Source organism: Amblyraja radiata, chromosome 2 (assembly GCF_010909765.2).
Source record: "Amblyraja radiata isolate CabotCenter1 chromosome 2, sAmbRad1.1.pri, whole genome shotgun sequence".
Lineage (NCBI taxonomy): Eukaryota > Metazoa > Chordata > Chondrichthyes > Rajiformes > Rajidae > Amblyraja > Amblyraja radiata.
Genome location: NC_045957.1, coordinates 20,096,948 through 20,116,483, shown reverse-complemented (window position 1 = coordinate 20,116,483; position 19,536 = coordinate 20,096,948). Strand labels below are relative to the sequence as shown.

The following is a 19,536-nucleotide window of genomic DNA, read 5'->3' as shown; positions in this document are numbered from 1 at the left end:
ATGGGTTGACAGCAGCTCCTAGACTATTGACTAAACTATGGAAACCAATTCTGGGTCTACAAAGGTCTCAAAACCACATCGTAATGGCATATTTGGAGGACATTTTCAATTTGGAGTCACCAAGAATTGGCAGAAGCATCAGTCAAAGCAAACCAAATCCCTGTTTGAAAGAATTGGTTACCTTATCCATCCAGTTAAATCAAAATTGACACCTACAAGGGTAATTGATTACCTAGGATTTACTATTAAAAACAGTAAATATGTTGGTGACTTTGCCTAGGGGCAAACAACAAGATTAAGTAAGCCTGCCATGACCTGATAGTCAAATACTAGCCATCTATCAGGCAAACAGCGAGTGTAATTGGCAAATAGTACCTGCATTTCCAGCAGTACGTCACGTGCCTTTGCATTACCAGAATTTACAGCGAGCAAAGGAACGAACACTCAGATTACATGCAGGCCAAATTGGCAAAACTATGGATTACCAGCAGAGGCCATTGTTGATAAACTATGGTGGATAACGAACGAGAGACAGCTCAAGGGAAATTTTGCTCGAAAGCCATCAGTGGTTCAGACCAATGCTAGCGGCTAAGGATGGGGAGCCACAAACACAGTCTAGAGCTGTGGGGGCAGATGGAATGAGCAGGAGTCTGTAATTCCCCAACACAGGGAATCAATTACCCAGAATTGTTGGGGGCACAATATGGACTCAAGGTTTTCTGTAGCGATATGCAACCTGTGCTTGTTCAAATTCAGATTGATAACACCACTGCGGTGGCATATATAAATCACAAGGGTGGTGTAAAATCTGTATCTTGCGACAGATTGTCGAACCTCATTTGGCACTGGTGTATCGAGAGGAATATTTGGGTTACAGCGGTCTATCTACGAGGTAGATATAACACGGTGACAGATGTTGGATCACGAATGTTTAATAACAACACAGAATGGATGTTGAATCGGGCAGTATTTAACGAAATAACTACACGATTTGGCATACCAGATATTATCGGGGATATTAGAGATATTACCAGATCGGGCATTATTAGAGACAGCACACACCCTGGACACTGCCTCTTCACCCTCCTGCCCTCAGGAAGACGATACAGGACACTGAGCGCCCGCACGACAAGACTAAAAAACAGCTTCTACCATAGAGCTGTGACACTACTGAACTCTATCCCCCTCCCACACTGATTCCCCCCCTCTCTCTCACATACCCGCCCATACTCCTATATGTTTATAGTCTAATTTTTTAATAGTTCTTTTTTTAAACGTATTTTTATACTCATATTCCTGTGCAGCTGGAGGACTGCTCCAACAAAATGTTGTTGTCTTGTACAATGACAATAAAGATTATCTATCTATCTATATTGATCTGTTTGCATCTAGACCAAACCATCAGTTACCCAGATATGTGTCCTGCGAGCTGGATCCAGGAGCTAAGGCCGTGGATGCTTTCTCCCTCAATTGGGGAGGAATGTTTATGTATGCTTTCCGCCAATTTGTCTCACAAACCGATGCTTGACCAAAATCAAGCAAGACTAAGCCACAGGCATATTGGTAGTGCCAAATTGGCCTACTCAAGCCTGGTTCCCAAAAAATTTGGGAATTATAGTCCAGCCAGTTATGGCTGTACCCAAGAGCAGGGACCTCCTAGTAAACCCAGTTACAGGGAGCAATCATCCACTACATGAACGTATTAACTTGTTAGTCTGCAGATTCTGAGGAGGCCATGTCAAGGCATAGGACTGTCCGACAAATACAACACAGTTCGGATAACGGATGTCTTGTAGTTCCTATCAACTCTGTACCATAACTATAAACAAAGTCATAGTGCAATCTATAGTGCCAGAGGCGCACTCTCCTCCTATCTGATGCTGGAAGCAGGGCACTGGTCGATAGGAACGCACCCCTTTACAACAAAATTCATGAAGGGAATTTACAACTTAATACCTCCAAGGCCAAGCTACACGAACACATGGGATGTGAGCGTGGTACTAACCCTACTTTGACAGTGGGGACCGCCTATAACTAACCCTGAAGGTGGTATGCTGACAAAGAGTCCAGACACTGCAAAAGTTACAGTTGGACTACATGACCACCAATATGAACAACATAACATTCCTAATCAGGAACCTGATAAAACAGAGCAGGCCAGGAATGCCAGGGATGGAGATCCAGTTCTTGGCATATCCAGAGGACCAACTGTTGTGTGTGTGGTAACGTACTAACACCACTATCTGAGAGTTACGGAGAACCTCAGAGGCTCAGAACAATCGGTCCTCATCAGCCATAAAAAACCACACCAGAAGGTATCAACACAAATCATCTCCAGATGGTCAAAGGAGGTAATGGCGGTAGCAGGAGTAAACATTTATATGGTTAAATCTCACTCCACCAGGGCTGCATCTACGTCGGCAGCAAGAGCTATGGACGTGCCCCTTAACGACATCCTAGTGGCTGCAGGGTGGACGAATGAAATAACGGTCCACCAGTTTTTATAACAAACCCATAACCGGACTGGGGGTGTTTGCACGTACCATTTTAAGTTCTGTCCCTTAGTTTCCCCCCAAGGTTGGGAGGGGTAACTTTTTTTTAAACTTTTCTTTCATTTAAAGCATCAGTTTCTTTACTTAACTACGTAATGTCTGAATGCTTTAATGATTACACGCATCCATGGTCAATCCATTCAGTGTGTGACGCTTGGATTCGTAACCGGTGTAAAATCACAGAGCTTTGAAATCTTCACGTAGTCACTCACGTGACTCCGAAATAAAATAGTAAGATTAAACGAGAACTTACCAGTTTGAAGTTTGATCTTGATTTTATGAGGAGTTACGATGAGCGATTACATGCCCACCGCTCCCACCCTCATATTATCAAGGTCATATGAAAGTTCAAGTTTTTCACAATCTTACTATTCTCAGGTCTTATTTTTTATCTGTGATTTAACACCGCTGCTTTGAAGATTGACGCGCACGCAGACGGACGGCCCTTCTTCACGTAATCGCTCATCGTAACTCCTCATAAAATCAAGATCAAACTTCAAACTGGTAAGTTCTCGTTTAATCTTACTATTAAATTCTATTGCAGAAATTGCAAGAACTGTGAGACATTACATCCGAAAAACAAATTAACACTAAAATATTACTAACTCAAATATCTCCTTGACCATCCACATTCAGCAGTTTGCATCACAACACATGTTGCTGCTTTTTATTTCATTTTAAAATAAAAAATAAGAATTGCTTTATCATGATTGTCTGAAAATGCAGACGGTGTTATGCCAATTTTTTAAACTGTTCATCTACTAGCACAACAAGAAACTGAGGCCCTACAATTTATCTTGTAATTTCTTTGAAGATGCACTGTGGCTTCAATTTTGAGCCACACATGACTGAAATAACCAATTTAAAGAGCGAGTTTTGTGCCAGCTCAGACATAGCAGTTGCCTTTGATTCAGAAGGCTGTTGGTTCAAGATGCACTCCAGAGAATTTCACGAGGGCTTAAAATAAATAAATGATGAGTACAGGTTGCATAAACATATCTTATATAAAGTTGAATATAGACTCCAGGGATGATCTAGTCACGACATTTACCACGATAAAGAGATTTTAAGGAGGGAATACAGTGAAAGTATTTTGTCCTGTGGAGGAAATTCTGAACACAATCTTAAAATTTAAGGCAGGCCATGCAGGCAGGAATGAAATCTGGAAGTACATACTAATGCAAAGGAAACTAGAAATCATCCTGAGAGTTTGTGAATTCTGCGACAACTAAACTTTTTAGGACTTGAGGGCCTGTCTCACTTGGGCGATTTTTCAGCTGACTGCCGGCGACTGTCAAGTTCGCAGCACTCGCTGAATAAACTGGGAACTGGAACGGCGAGCGTCAGAGACACACACACACATACACACACACACACATCACAAAGGCGGGGGCCAGGGAAAGCGGGGGAGCGCTGTCTGAAATTCACATGGTGCAAAGCCAAGGTGATACAGACACACACCGCGATGAACAGGAAGGTTAAGACGGCTAGCACGGTGTACAGTAAGTCCTTTAAAAGAGGGGGGGGGGGGAGAATGAGTGGAGACACTTTTAAGAAGCCAGACAACTTTTAAGAAGCCAGAGAAACATAGCTGTGAAGTTTAGCGGGCATTTAACATTACCGGTCAGTTCACCTTGGTTCTGAACACTCGTGCTTACGTTTTTTTCCCCCAATGAGCCAATGAAAATGCCCGGTCAGCAAAGGGGATTAACTCTTGGTCACTAGTTCTATTAGCTTATGATTTTTCAATTTGTGGCAAAGTTCATCTCAGTGACAGTTGCCTGAATAGTGTGAGGATTTTAGAGTAGAGCCTTGCTCAAATGTGCTGTTTAATACAGACTTGCCCATTGCACAGGGCATCAATCATAGTTTTGAGCAGTGAAAGATTTGTGTCAGAAAATTGATCTATTAGCACTCATCTTCATACATGCTAAATCCTTTCTAACCTTAAATCATTTTAACCTTAAGTACCTCACAGTAGCAACATTTACAGGTGATTTCAACATGCCAGAGGCTCTGATATTTTCCAGTCATCCAATACACGCCGAGCAACATCACCACTTCACGCAATTCCTACTTCACTTTTCCAGACATCAACTGGAGCCCAAGGTTGTAGCTTACAATAATTGAGAAGACGTCTCAGTACAACCAGGAGATCACAATGCTAGCTTGTCGGTTTTCCTGTAATTTTTAGGGGGAAGCTACTGACATCGGGGAACATGATTGCACATCTTCACAAAATATGAGTCTTTTCACCCATATTTAGCTGCTGAGAAGCTCGATCAATTGGGTAACGTGGTGGCAACAAGGCTGGGAAAACTCGAGGATTCTCTGCCACAGAAGGTAGTTGAAGCCAGTTCATTGGCTATATTTAAGAGGGAGTTAGATGTGGCCCTTGTGGCTAAAGGGATCAAGGGGTATGGAGAGAAGGCAGGGATGGGATACTGAGTTGGATGATCAGCCATAATAATAATAATAATAATAATAATAAATTATATTTAATGGGCGCCTTTCAGACATCTCAAGGACACCTTACATAGATTAATAGGAATAAAAACATATAATCAGAATAAAATAAGTAATAAAGACATCACAGACACAAATTAAAAACAGAATTCAATCCAAAAACAGAAAATCAAAAACACAATGTGAAGAGAGAGCAGCGGCAGCCAAAGCGCACCAGCGTCCACTCTCTCTTCACGGCAGCCATCTTGGACACAGACTTACAGGATTACATTAGACAAAAAAATTATCCCCCCACAATGGATACCACTGTGGGGGAAGGCACAATGTCCAGTCCCCACCCCAAGTTCACCCCAAAGTCAGGCCTATTGAGGCCACCGCAATTGCCTCTACGGAGGCCCGATGTTCCTGGCCGTTCTCACCGGGTGGTGTTGACCCGGCGTCGGGAGAGTCCTTTCAGCGGCTGGGCCTCCTGGAACGGCCGCTTCCTGGTTGGAGACCGCGGCTGCCGAAGCCGACAAGGCCGCGCCGGTTTGGAGCTCCCAGGCTCCCGATGTTAATGTCGGTGCCGCCCGCTCTGCTCCGCAGACCCGCAGCCCGGAGGTGTTGATCTCGGCGGTCCAGCTCACCGGAGCTCCAGCGCGTCGATCCAGCGCGGCGACCCAGGCAAGTCATCGCCCGCTCCGCTCCGCGATAGCGCTCCAGCGCTGTGCCGCCACCGAGGCCGAGGTGCTGGGCGGTCCCCGCCAGGAAACGGCGCTCCAAGCCCGCTGGTAGGCCACGAGGACGGGTCGACGGGCAGCCCGGAGAATAAGCTGCCACACCGACCAGGTAGGGACCTAGAAATAAAGTTGACACCTACCCCCCACATTAAAAAGTCCATATCCTCTACAAACGAAAAACAGGACTCACTAAAAACTATTTAAAAAAATGAATTAAAACGGACGGCTGCTGGCTAGCAGCCGTTCACCAAGATGGCTCCTCCTCCATGATCATATCGAATGGCAGTGCAGGCTCGAAGGGCCGAATGGCCTACTCCTGCACCTATTTTCTATGTTTCTATTAGGGGATATGTAGGAAGGAACTGCAGATGCTGGTTTAAACCGAAAATAGACACAAAAAGCTGGAGTAATGCAGCGGGTCAGACAGCATCTCTAGAAAAAAGGAATAGGTAGCATTTTTGGTCGAGACCCTTCCACAGACTGAGAGTCAGGGGATAGGGAAACAAGCGATATAGACGGTGATGCAAAAGATATAGAACAAATTAATGAAAGATATGCAAAAAAGTAACAAATATAAAGGACATAGGCCATTGTCTGTGGCCCAGGTGAAAATGAGGATAGACAATGAGACTCACCTAGGTGAATTAGAGTATAGTCTCATTGTCTGTAATCATTTTCACCTCGGCCACAGCTAACAATGACCTGTTTCCTTTATTATAGTTATATTTTTTGCATATCTTTCATTTATTTGTTCTATAAAAGCACTGGCCATGAACAGACACTTCGACCCACCATGTCCATGCTGACCATGATGCAAATCTAAGCTGCACATCCGCCTGCATGTGATCTATACTTCTTAACTTGCTGCCTGTTCTCATTGCCTAACCAATGAAGGGAAGCGTGCCTTACACCTTATTTATCACCCTATCCACTTGTATTTCCCCTTTCAGGGAATTATGGACATGCAGCCCAAGGTCCATGTAATTCTCCTCGGTGAATACCGATGTGAACTGCTCGTTCAATACTTTGCCCATTTCCTCTGGTTCTAGGCATATATTCCTTCTTTCATCTTTGAGTGGTCCTACCTTCTTTCTAGTTATCCTTTTTTAATGTATGTAATAAATCCAGTGGGATTCTCAACAAATGTGCTCTGTTAGCCCCTATTAGCCTTCTTGGTTCTCTGTTAAACTTCTCCTGCTTCATTTAAGACCTTGTCCGATCTCTCCTTCCTAAACCTTACATATGCTTTCTTGTTCTTCTGTGGGGTTTTTTGGCAATTATTGAACATTCCCAGGCAGGACCTGCACAGCCACACAAAATGTACTTACTGGCTTGATTTGAACATAGATAGGCAGAGGGAGACACGGCCCTGCCTTTGGCCTTGTGGCTGCCAAGAATCGTGCACACTTCAGCTACAGTAGTGAAGTGTCAAAACTCACTCTATACCCATGACTATGGAACCGGACATAGTGCAATCTCCATCATCAAGTTCGCCGACGACACCACCGTTGTTGGACGAATTACAGATGGTGATGAGTCAGAGTAAAGTAGTGAGATCGACCGATTGACCAAATGGTGCCAGCACAACAACCTGCCTCTCAACATCAGTAAAACCAAGGAACTGATTGTATACTTTGGAAGGGGAAGGATGAGGACCCACAATCCTGTTTATATCAATGGGTCGATGGTGGAGGGGTCAGAAACTTCAAATTCCTGGGCGTGCATATTTCCGAAGATATTTCCTGGACCCAACACACTGATGCAATTATAAAGAAGGCACATCAGCGCCTCTATTTCCTGAGAAGACTACGGAGATTCGGTATGTCAAAGAGGATTCCCTTGAACTTCTATAGGTGCACAGTAGACAGCATACTGACTGGTTGCATCATGGTCTGGTTCGGCAACTTGAACGTCCAGGAGCGGAAAAGACTGCAAAATGTTTTGAACACTGCCTAGTCCATCACCGGCTCTGACCTCCCCACCATCGAAGGGATCTATCGAAGTCACTGCCTCAAAAAGGCAGCCAACCCCCACACCATCCTGGCCACACACTCATTTCACCATTGCCATCGGGAAGAAGGTACAGGAGCCTGAAAACTGTACATTCAGGTTCAGGAACAGGAACAGTTTCTTCCCTAGTCATCAGGCTATTAAACACAACAACAAATAAGCTCTGAACTACAACAGACTATAATTATTATTGCATTATATTTGTTTATTTATTGAGTATATGTGCATGTGTATATATACACACTGAACTCTTTTTCTCCCGTTATGTACTACGTTTACATATTCTGTTGTGCTGCAGCAAGCAAGAATTTCATTGTCCTATCTAGGACATATGACAATAAAACACTCTTGACAAGAACCACTTCAAATCAAGGATAGTAGTGAAGAATGACAAAATTTCCTGAAGATTCTGTCACGTACTTTAATAATTAACAGGTGAACTGTCATACTTGCAAACAGGTAATGGTGGAGCTTTCCTCGTCAAGTGTTGTACGTAGCCAAGCATGAGACTGCAGCAGTGGCAAAGAGTGGCAAGGAAACACAAGGGCCACGAGGTAAACCCTGTAGGGGAGCGGGGGAAACAAGGCAGCTGCTGAATTACGTTTCTGTCCAACATGCGCTACATTTGCATTAGCTGCAGGCGATGTAAGGGATATTTTGTAGAAAGACACTTAATTTAAAAAAACTGTTAAATCATAGTCCCTGAAAAAAACAAACTGACCCATTATACATTCCTATAGTTACTAACAAAGTAGAGCACCAGTAATTGGGCTGGGACCCCATAAGGTAATCCCTCATATAGTGCTCCACAACACCAGCAACACTGTCCACGAGACATCAATAATTAATCCATGATCATATTTCAGAGATGCTTGCTCAACCTACTTCTACCATAGTGGTTTGCACTCATTCTGACTTTACTTGCAAGGCCCTGAAATTTATTTTTGAAATACTCGATTGAGAGGTCTCCAAGTTCTCCAACACACAGAACCTCCGTCATTTATCTCACTGATAAGAATGTCCAAATCTCTTTCATTAAATCTCAGGTCTATCTTCCTCCCTCTCTCTGTAGCCGTTCCCATCTCTACATGGCGGCACAGTGGCGCAGCAGTAGGGTTGCTTCCTTACAGCGCCAGAGTCCCGGGTCTAATCCTGGCTGCGGAGTTTGTACGTTCTCCCTGTGACTTACTTGGGTTTTCTCCGAGAACTTCGATTTCCTGCCACACTCCAAAAACGTAGTTTTGTAGGCTATATGGCTTGGTATAAATGCAAAAATTGTCCCTAGTGTAGGATAATGTTAATGTGCAGGGATCACTGGTCGAGGCAGACTCGATGTGCCGAAGGGCCTGTATCTTTAAACTAAATCTGTATCTTTAAACTAAATTAAAGTAAGCATGGTGTATGTTGGTGCTATCTGGCTATGACGGGTAGGGCTCATTTTCATAGTCAACTTTGACAGGAAGCAAATGGGCAAATATCTCAAGATCACATCTGCAGGGCTCGAAATTAGCGGTTGCCCGGCTTGGCACTGCAGATACCATACCTACCCCCCCCCCCCCCATTTTTTGTAATCCGGATTTTAAAACCCGGCGAAATCTCCGTTTTCCGCGAGACAATGGGGGTGGGACTGCTGATAGAGGGTGGGGAGGGTCAGCAAGCAATGGGGGTGGGACATGATAATTCAGCGTGATGATTGGAGGAGGGAGACGTGTTAAAACACTCTCGGCACAGGCCTGTGCCTCATCCGCAGCCAGGATCGATCCCGGCTCTCCGGCACTGTCCCGTTCCCACCCGAGTGCCCGCCCCCCCCCCACGCCCGGGGGTGACCAGAGACGTCGGGAGTCAGACTGGAGCAGTACCCCCAGGCCCACAGCCAGCGCAGAGAAGCAGCGCTAAACCCAGCTTAACTCTGCCTGTCCCGCCAGGTTAACCTACAGCCCTGCCTGGACTTACGGGAAATATGGGCAGTGCGGAGAAGCAGCGCTGGTGTCCCGTCAGTCCAGGCAGGGCTGATAACCCGGCGAGACAGGCAGAGCTGAGCTGCATTTAGATTCAGACTCAGATTCAATCTTTATTGTCATTGTGCAGTGGACAGTACAGAGACAACGAAATGCAGTTAGCATCTCACCCAGAAGAGCGAACATAGAATAATGGAACTGTAAAATATATATATGTACATACAGTAGCAGTAGTGCAATTTTTCTGGGGGAAGGAGTGTCCGGAGGGGGGTGACTGGCAATCACCAAGGTGCAGAGTTAAGTTGTGTAACAGCCACAGGGAAGTAGCTGTTCCTGAACCTGCGCTGGATTGACCCTCTGAAGCCTCGCATGCGTGTGTGAGTGTGCGCATGCGCATGCGGCTGCCAAGAAATTGTGTCCCCCCTGTCCCCTGGCCCCATCCATATTTTGATAGCGATTACCGTGCCTGGTCACTGCTACCGTTGACACGTTATTACATAATTCATTTAAACGGCAAATCAATGCTCTTAATATGGAGTATCGGTACTGTACTGTACCTCGGTGGGCGGCGCGACTCTTGTCAGCAGCGGCCTCTGCAGTCCGTCTGTGTTTTATTATTTTTTTGTCTCGTTTTTATGTAGTTTTTGTTATTTTTTTTGTTGGGGTATGTGTGTGGGGGGGTGGGGGTAACTTTAAAATCTTTCCCCTGCACGGGAGACCCGACCTTTTCTTTGTCGGGTCTCGGTTGTCGTTGGGCCTGCAACGTGGAGCTGCCTCCAACAGGAACGACCTGGGGTTCCAGCTGCGGAGCTGCCGACTACTCACCGTCACGGGGCTGGCCGTGTCCGGAGCGGGTGGAGCTGTGGTTGAGCACTGCTGCCACCCGACCTCCGGAGCTTCGGAGGCTGCTACTGCGGGTTTGGCGGACGGCGGCACCGGGAGCCCGCGGGTCCCTGCTGGGTGACCGCTTTTCGGGGCTTCCGCAACGGCGACTTCTCCCGCCCGAGTTGCCGGGTTGAAGATTACCTGAGCGGGGCCTTACACCATCGCCCCGCCAAGCTTGGAATGGCCACGGGACTCTGCGAGCGCACGCATGGCATATCCCTCTCATTTTCCTTTTCGTACAGGATGGCATTCTGCTGGAAACATTCCTCAAGGTCCCCCTCCTGCTGCCTGGCGAAGGTCTAGGGCATAACCTTCCTCCAGCCCTCCCTCACCACCAATGGGGCATCTGCCTCTGATGCTGTGTCAGACACAGGAGAAAGGGCTGCTTTGCTGCCTACAAATGAGGCAGTGAAGGATGGGGTGGTGGTGGGGACATATACTACCACCCTGGTCTCCTCTTCCAGGGGTCTCTCATGCAGAGCTACCTCCTCCTGCACTATCACCTCCTGTGGCATCACCTCCTGCCACTCCTCCTCCTGGGTGGGCAACACCTGCATGGCCGTTTTTTTTACGGTTGTGCATGTTAGCATCACACTATTTTTCTTCGCTGCTGCTTTTTTGGTGCCATCTCAAAAACACAATTTTCCTCTCCAAAAACTCTCCAGCTATGAATGAACATGCCTTGGGGTGACAGAGGTGACGTTCTGCTGTTTAAATAACCTTAAATACAGACAATGTCTAAGGCACATCAACCTTTTTGGTTATTTAAAAAAAAAACTCAATTAACTTCATACAATACAATCTCCCATGTACAAAACCGTGCTGACTATCCAAATGCATATATATCTTATTCATCGGAATCCTCTGCAGTAACTGACATATCACAGATGTCTGGTTGACGTTTATACTTCTGAGCGTTCTCCTTGCAGCCCTACTTCAATAGAGGCACAACTTTAACTCCCTCCAGTCTTCCAGCACCTCACCCGTGTCTAATGATGAAGCATATATCTGAGTTGGGGTTCCTGCAATTTCTTCTCTAGTTTCACATAAAGTTCTTGTTTATATCTGATCCGGCCCAGGAGATTTATCTAATATCATACATCTTGGACATCCAGCACTTTCTCAACCGTAATACAAATTATCCTCAAGATATCTCCATTAACTGTCCAAATTCCCCAGTCTTCATTTCTTTCTGCATGGTGAAAACATCAAAGTCAAAGTCAATTGTATTCGTCACATGCATCCGAAGGTGCAGTGAAATGAATTTGCCAGCAGCGATACACTTAAAAAGAACACGCAACACACAATAGAATTTAACATAAACATCCACCACAGCATTCTTCACTGTGGTGGAAGGCAACAAAGTTCAGTCTGTCCTCCTCCTTTGTTCATCCGTGTTCGGGGCCATAAACCCTCCGTAGTCGCCGCTACGGACGGCCGGATGTACAGGCCCTCTCGTTGGGATAATCAAACCTCCGACGTCGGGACGGTCAAACACACTCCGTGGCTTGGAGTGCCCGAATCGTCACTTTCCTACCGGAGACCGCGGCTTCATGATGTTATAGGCCACAGGCCGGCGGTCGGAGCTCTTCTCCGGCGATCCCCAGCAAGTGATCCCAGACTCCGGATGGTAAGTCCACGCCACGCCCGGCGGCTGGAAGCTCCGCAGACCACGGCCCCATGATGCCAATGTCACCAGGCCAGCAATTGGAGGACTCCTCTCTGGCGACCCCCAGCAAGAGTTCGCCCGCTCTGCAATGGAAAAGTCCACGCTGCGACCGTTGCTGAAGCTCCGCGCCCAACTCCAAGAAAGGCCGCTCAAATCCATGCTGTTAGACCGCAAGGGAGGCGACATGGAAAATGTCACCTCTCCGTCGAGGAGGCGACCAAAAGCGGTTCCCCCCTTTTCGCCCCCCACCACCTCCCAGACAAGACACACCAAGAGACACCTAAACTAACATTTAAACACACCAAAAAAACAACAAAAAGTCGAACTAATGAATACGCTGCTGGCAGGGCAGTCGACTCGCAGCGGCCCCACCGACACCGATATCTCCTATGGCTCCATGCAGAGAAGACCACTTAAGTTTCTGAGGGACCACGTTCTCTCTTATTTACATGCTTTCCCTTAATATATTTATAAAATATCTTGATTCTTCTTAATATTATCGGCCGATTTATCTTCTTAATATTATCTCCTTCTCCCTATTTGCCCATCTGATTTCCTTCTGAAGTATGCTCCTCACTCCCCCAAATTTCTTCAGGGTACGCTTGATCCCAGCCACCTATACGGCCCAAGCCTCCTTTGTTTTACTGACCAGAGCCTCAATTTCTCTTGTTATCCAGGCTTCCTTACCCTTACCCTAATAAACATAGCCTCTCTCCCAACACAGCCACTCCCAAGAGGCCACTCCGCCACACATTTCCTTCATTTTATTGCCAGCTCAGCGAGCAAATTTATTGGCCACTTAACTAACCGACCCAATGACTACCTTTTGAAATCTACCGCTGCTGCCCCGATAATAAAATGGCACTCACTCAGCCGATCCAATGCCTTAAGAAGAAACTACAGATGCTGGAAAATCGAAGGTAGACAAAAGTGCTGGAGAAACTCAGTGGGTGCAGCAGCATCTATGGAGCGAAGGAAATAGGCAACGTTTCGGGCCGAAACCCTTCTTCAGACTGGTGTAGGGTGTGGGGGAGAAGAAAGGAAAAAGGAAGAGGAGGAGCCCGAGGGCTGAGGGAGAGCTGAGAAGGGGAGGAGACAGCAAGGGCTACCGGAAATTGGAGAATTCAATGTTTATGCCGCTAGGGTGCAAACTGCCCAAACGGAATATGAGGTGCTGCTCCTCCAATTTCCGGTGGTGCTCACTCTGGCCATGGAGGAGGCCCAGGACAGAGAGGTCGGATTCGGAATGGGAGGGGGAGGGGGAGTTGAAGTGCTGAGCCACCGGGAGATCAGGTTGGTTAATGCGGACCGAGCGAGGCGTTTGGCGAAACAATCGCCAAGCCTACGCTTGGTCTCACCGATGCAGGTCAGCTGACATCTAGAGCAGCGGATGCAACAGGTGAGGTTGGAGGAGATGTAGGTGAACCTCTGTCGCACCTGGAACGACTGCTTGGGTCCTTGAATGGAGTCAAATGGGGGAGGTAAAGCGACAAGTGTAGCATCTCTTGCGGTTGCAAGGTAAAGTGCTCGGGGAGGGGGTGATACGGGAGGGAAGGGAAGAATTGACCAAGGAGTTAAGGAGGGAGCGGTCTTTGCGGAAGGCAGACATGGGGGGAGATGGGAAGATGTGGCGAGTGTTGGGGTCACGTTGGAGGTGGCGGAAATGACGGAGGACTATTTGTTGTATGTGACGGCTAGTGGGGTGAAAGGTGAGGACTAGGGGGACTCTGCCCTTGTTATGAGTGGGGGGGATGGGGAGAGAGAGCAGTGTTACGGGGTATGGAAGAGACCCTGGTGAGAACCTCATCTATGGTGGAGGAGGGGAACCCCCGTTCCCTGAAGAATGAGGACATTTCCGATGCCCTGATGTAGAACACCTCATCCTGGGAGCAGATGCGGCGTAGACGGAGGAATTGGGAGTAGGGGATGGAGTCCTTACAGGAAGCAGGGTGGGAAGAAGTGTAGTCTAGATAGCCATGGGAATCAGTGGGTTTATAGTGGATGTCGATAATCCAATGGCTACCGTTTTGCAAATTACTTTGAGTAAATAACACAGCATATTTTCATATCAGAGGGATCACTGGACAGAAATTGGTGTGGGAAGTATTGATCTGTCAATTTAACTTAAGAGGCTAATTAAATAATGAAATATCCATCAAAATATATATATTTAAAACAATAGTGCATTAAACATAGCCAATTTTAATTTCAAAAGGAAAAAATGTTGCTTGATCAGCATGGCTGACCTCCTTCATAAAGTAACATGGAGCTGTATTTAGATTTGTAAAAGTTTTTGATATGCACCACATAATAGATTAATGTTTTATCAAATCACAAACAGAACCGGAGTCCTAATAATTTTCCTGACTGTAATATAACTTGCTATAACTGTTCAACCGGTTAAACAAAAACATTGCACTCATCAGTACACAAATTCATGACTTTGGTGAATTAATACAGTGTGGCGGGACTGGCGCCCGGATGTGCCGCTGCATCTTCAATGTTTGGCACGGAATACACGCCCGGGCCCAACGGCCGACTTGCTTTCGCAGCCCATGCTACATGAACCGTGCAGCAACCATCGCCACCGTCGCCCATTGGCCAATCCATGAATAACGTTGAAAATAACGTCGAAAACAATAGGCCGCGGCTGCCCCGTGGACACGTCGCACAAAACGGTAATGCCGGCGGGACACAACGACATGTCATCGAACACCAAACCTGAGATCGCAGTTTGGTATGCTGGCATCTCGTCGTCTGCCAGCTGCACCGCAGCCAAGGCAGAATAGTCTATTCCCGGGGCCACGTTGAGTACGGCTGCAATAACCGGGCGGGACAAGGCGTCCATGACCAGATTACTTTCCAGTGATGTGGCAGATGGCAAAAGCGAAGGTGAAGGGCTTATGGTCGGTGAAAGCGATGAATTCCTGGCTCTCTAGGAAATACCGAAAGTGCTGTACCGCCAGGTGCAAGGCGATAAAACTCCCGGTCGAACGTGCTGTAACTTTTCTCCACCGGGTTAAGCTGGCGGCTGAAAAAGGCGAGAGGCCGCCAGTGACCATCGAATGACAGCTCCAACACGCCGCTGACCGCTGAGTCCGAGGCATCCACGGTTAGAGCTGTGGGGGCGTCGGCCCGCGGGTGCACCAGCATCGACGCCCAAGTCAACGCTTCCGTCACCCCTTCAAAGGCCGCTACAGCGACATTGTCCCACTACACATCCCGCCGCTTACCAATTAACAACTGGAAGAGCGGCCGCATTATTCTTGCCGCCGCTGGCATAAATCGGAGGTAAATGTGACCATCCCCATGAACTCCTACAGGCCCCGCATTGTAGAAGGCCGCGGGAACTGACGAATGGCCTCGACCCTAACCGGTAGAGGAACAGCACCGTGCTGCGTTACCCGGTGGCACAGGAAGTCGATGGCACGGAGACCAAACTGGCATTTGTCAGGGTTGATTACCAGACCGTTTTCGTTGAGGCGCTGGCTGGCATAACAAACGAAGGTGGGCGCAATGCTCTTGCTGCGAACGACTGGCCACGAGGATGTCATCCATGTAGATGAACAAGAAGTCAAGCCCCCGACGCACGGTGTCCATCAGGCGTTGGAATGCCTGCGGGGCATTCTTAAGGCCGAAGGGCATGCACAGGAACTCAAACAACCCGAAGGGGCTGATTATCGCCATCTTCGGCACATTCTCCAGTCGCACAGGGATCTGGTGGTAAACCCGGACTAAGTCTACTTTCGAAAAGAAGTTAGCCCCGGCCTGATGGGCGGAGAAGACCTGGATGTGAGGAATGGGATAACGATCTGCAGAGGTGGTGTCGTTCAGGCTGTGGTAGTCGACACAAGGCCTCCAGCCACCGGAGACCTTGGGCACCATGTGCACCGGGGAAGCCTATGGACTGTCGGAACAGCGGACAATCCCCATTGCCTCCATGTTACGAAACTCCACCTTCACGATCTGGAGGTTGTCGGGGGGCCAGCCTGCGGGCACGGGCGTGAAGCGGTTGTTCTGAAGTGAGTATATGGTGCAGCACACCATGCTTCGGGATGGCCGAGTTGAACTGTGGCCAAGATTTGGGCATAAACGTTGACCACTGCCGCCATCGGGTTGCGGATTGGTGCGGCAGACGCCACAGAGCGCAGGGAGATTGCTTCCAATGTGGAAGCCTGGACGAGGTGCCGCCTCCTCACCTCCACTAAGAGCAATTGTGCCCGCAGGAATTCAGCGCCAAGGAACGGCTGGATCATGTCCGCCACCAGCCCCAGTGTTTCCCGGAAACGAACAGGACGGGAGGCATTGGCGGGCCGCCGAACTCCAGCACTGGTGGTAGAAGCACCACATTCTTTTGCCAACTTCTCCCATAGCGAGAGGCTCAGCAGGGCCTCCGGTGGGCACGAGTGCTGCGCCTTCCAGGGCGCTGTGGACAACCGATCCAGCGCACCCACTTCCTGTCGCCTGGCCAGCCACAGCTCGTCAGCGCGCTCCGCTAGCGCCAGGGGGTCATCCAAACGGAGGCGGATGTCCTCCGGCAACTGCTGCAGGATTGCGTACTCGAACAGCTCATGAGGGTCGATGGCTTCCAGTCGCCGAGCCCGCCTATGTTGAGGATCCGCGCCGCTGGCTCCAGGCGGCTGAGCCCTAAGGTGCGGAGTAGCAGCGCCTTGAGGCCTCGGTATTTATCGGCCACCGGCAGATCGCGCAGGTAAGGTACCACTTGGTTCCTGGTCGAGTGTGCTGGCGACGTAGTAAAAACGGGTTTCACCGACCGTGATCCCGCGGATATGAAACTGCGCCTCGGCCTGCTGAAACCTTACGTGCGGCTGAGAGGTTCAGAAGGTCGGTAGCTTCAGGGTGACCATGGTCAGTTGGGCCTGGTCTGCGGCAACGGCGGTTGAGCGCTGGCGGCGTGCATGCTATGGTCCAAAATGTCTATTTCAGAACGTCGAGGGTCACCAATGTGGCGGGACTCGAAACTGTCCAGCCAAAAGAATGAGGCGGGACACCAAGTTTGTCCAGCCAAATCATTATTGTTAACTACTACCACACCCAAGGCATGGGTTCCCGACCTTAAATACGCCCCAGAGGAGCACCGTAACCTGAACCTCCCGTCACCAAGACACGTGACTCCCCCCTCCAGAGCCGATGGTTTGCACTGTGCGTGGCTCACCATCAGGGACCGCCACAACATGAACATAAGCCAACTGTATCAGAAAAGGATTATTTAAGTGACAAGTAAGCTTGGTGTAAGGAAAAGAACAAAAGTAGGGGTAAAGAATAGTTATAATGAGGTGGGAATTGAGGATTACAAGGATTCAAGCTAGAATTTATATTAATAAATTAGATTTTTGGATTAAAGACATGATTTATATTATATTTTTATATTTTACCACTAAGGTTGCTGAAGATACCAAATTATGTGGTTAATTAACATTTTAATTTTAACACCGATACATTTTTAGATAGACTGCCAGTGTAATTAAAAATGAAAAGAGCAAGATTAGTGTCTTGGTAGTTTTCCATTTTATGAGCAAATACATTCAAATTCTACACTTAATTCATTTCATACAAAAATTAATTGAGGAAGAATAGAGCAGAGATTAGACCATTTTAAAATTATCATCAACCCTGAGGAAGGACAAGGAAAAAGAGGGGAGGTGACAGCCTCCACACTATTTTTTTTGTACAGATTCATGTTGATAATTATCTGAATGGCAATAAAGTAATCTTTTTAATTTATATATGAATAAGAATAAAGAATTACTTTGCTGGAACTGAACCCATTAGCATCATTCTGTACACTGTGTTAAAAATAATCAAAATCCCTTAATTCAGCAAATTGCAATTGTCAATAACATTGAGTTAGAGGGAGGGGGCTAAGTTATTACCATTTGTAATTAGAATTACAATGGGAGCAACAATTAAGCAACTTGGAACTCCCAGTACGTCTCTAATGTGCTCGTTATTCATGCATACGTTCCAATAATTTCTATGTAGAATGATAGCGTACAAATTTAATGCACTTTTAATATGGAGTGAGTTTTTAATAAAATCTGGGCCATTATGTATAAAGTTAGGTTTATCATATTGTTTAGTTGAAGTCTGTGTTACTCTAGCATTTGACAGCTCTTGTCCTGTACATGCTAGAGTTTAGAAGGATGAGGGAGGAGCCTCAATGAAACTTACTAAATATTGAAAGGCCTGGATAGAGTGGATGTGGAGAGTTTGTTGTTTCCACTAGTGGGAGAGACTACGATCAGAGGGCACAGCCGCAGAATGAAATGATGTACCTTTAGAAAGGAGATGAGGAGGAATTTCTTTAGTCAGAGGGTTGCGAATCTGTGGAATTCATTGCCACATACGGTTGCGGAGGTCGTCATTGGGTATTTTCAAGTACTGATTGACAGGTTCCTGATTAGTAAGGATGACAAAGGTTATGGGGAGAAGGCAGGAGAATGGGGTTGAGAGGGAAAAATAGATTGGTAATGATTGAATGGCAGAGTAGACTCAATGGGCAGAATGGCCTAATTCTTCTCCTATCACTTATGAACTTATTTCATAACAGAGGCCCACTGATTTTCTGGCACCCTTGTTCCAGAGCCTTGCCGGTTTATCCGTTTTTCCGGAACAATGGAATTCACATAATAATGATACATTACACCTCTGACCCACTAATAAAACGTATCCCGTGTCTGTAAAGCACCATGGACTGCTAGAAACGTTTTTAAAAAAAACATTAAATGTAAATTAAATTTACAGCGAAACTTGCATTTCTTGCTCGGGCAGCTCGAGCAACGGGTAATGAATTGCTCTTGGAAGTCCGACGAGGGCCAGATTAGCGGCCACCTGCATCCTGACAACCCACACCGACCCAAGATCTTCCAAAATTGTGGTAAGGTGGGCATGCCCACCGTCCCCACCGCCTGAAGCAGACCTCCAAGAGGAGTCGAACGGTACTGGAACAGTCTGCCTAGGCTGCTGGCAGGGCAAGATATCGGCCCGCAAAGTCAGCTTCGTAAGCCGGTTATGACAAAGGATCTGCCGGCTCAGAATTCCAGAGCCTTGACCGCAGGGGTAAATTCGACCCGCCGATTGGAAGCCTGGCCGCAGAAATCCCGACGAGGTCGAGATCTGCTGCCTCGCCCGGCCTAGGCGCCACATTTTCGGGGCGACTTCCGGCGGGGATATCAAGTGTGCTCTTGTAATTTGGTCCAGATTGTTGGTGGTGCCGGACCATCAGTTGCTGTAAAATCGGTGGTGCGCCTGCACAT

The 19,536-nt window shown here is 47.4% G+C and overlaps 1 protein-coding gene across 1 annotated transcript in view; it reads right to left on the bottom strand.

The window, feature by feature from the left end:
* The window catches only part of elp2 (elongator acetyltransferase complex subunit 2), a 139,226-nt gene that overhangs the window by 87,651 nt on the left and 32,039 nt on the right, over positions 1-19,536 (bottom strand). The gene's annotated exons all lie outside the window — the stretch shown is intronic.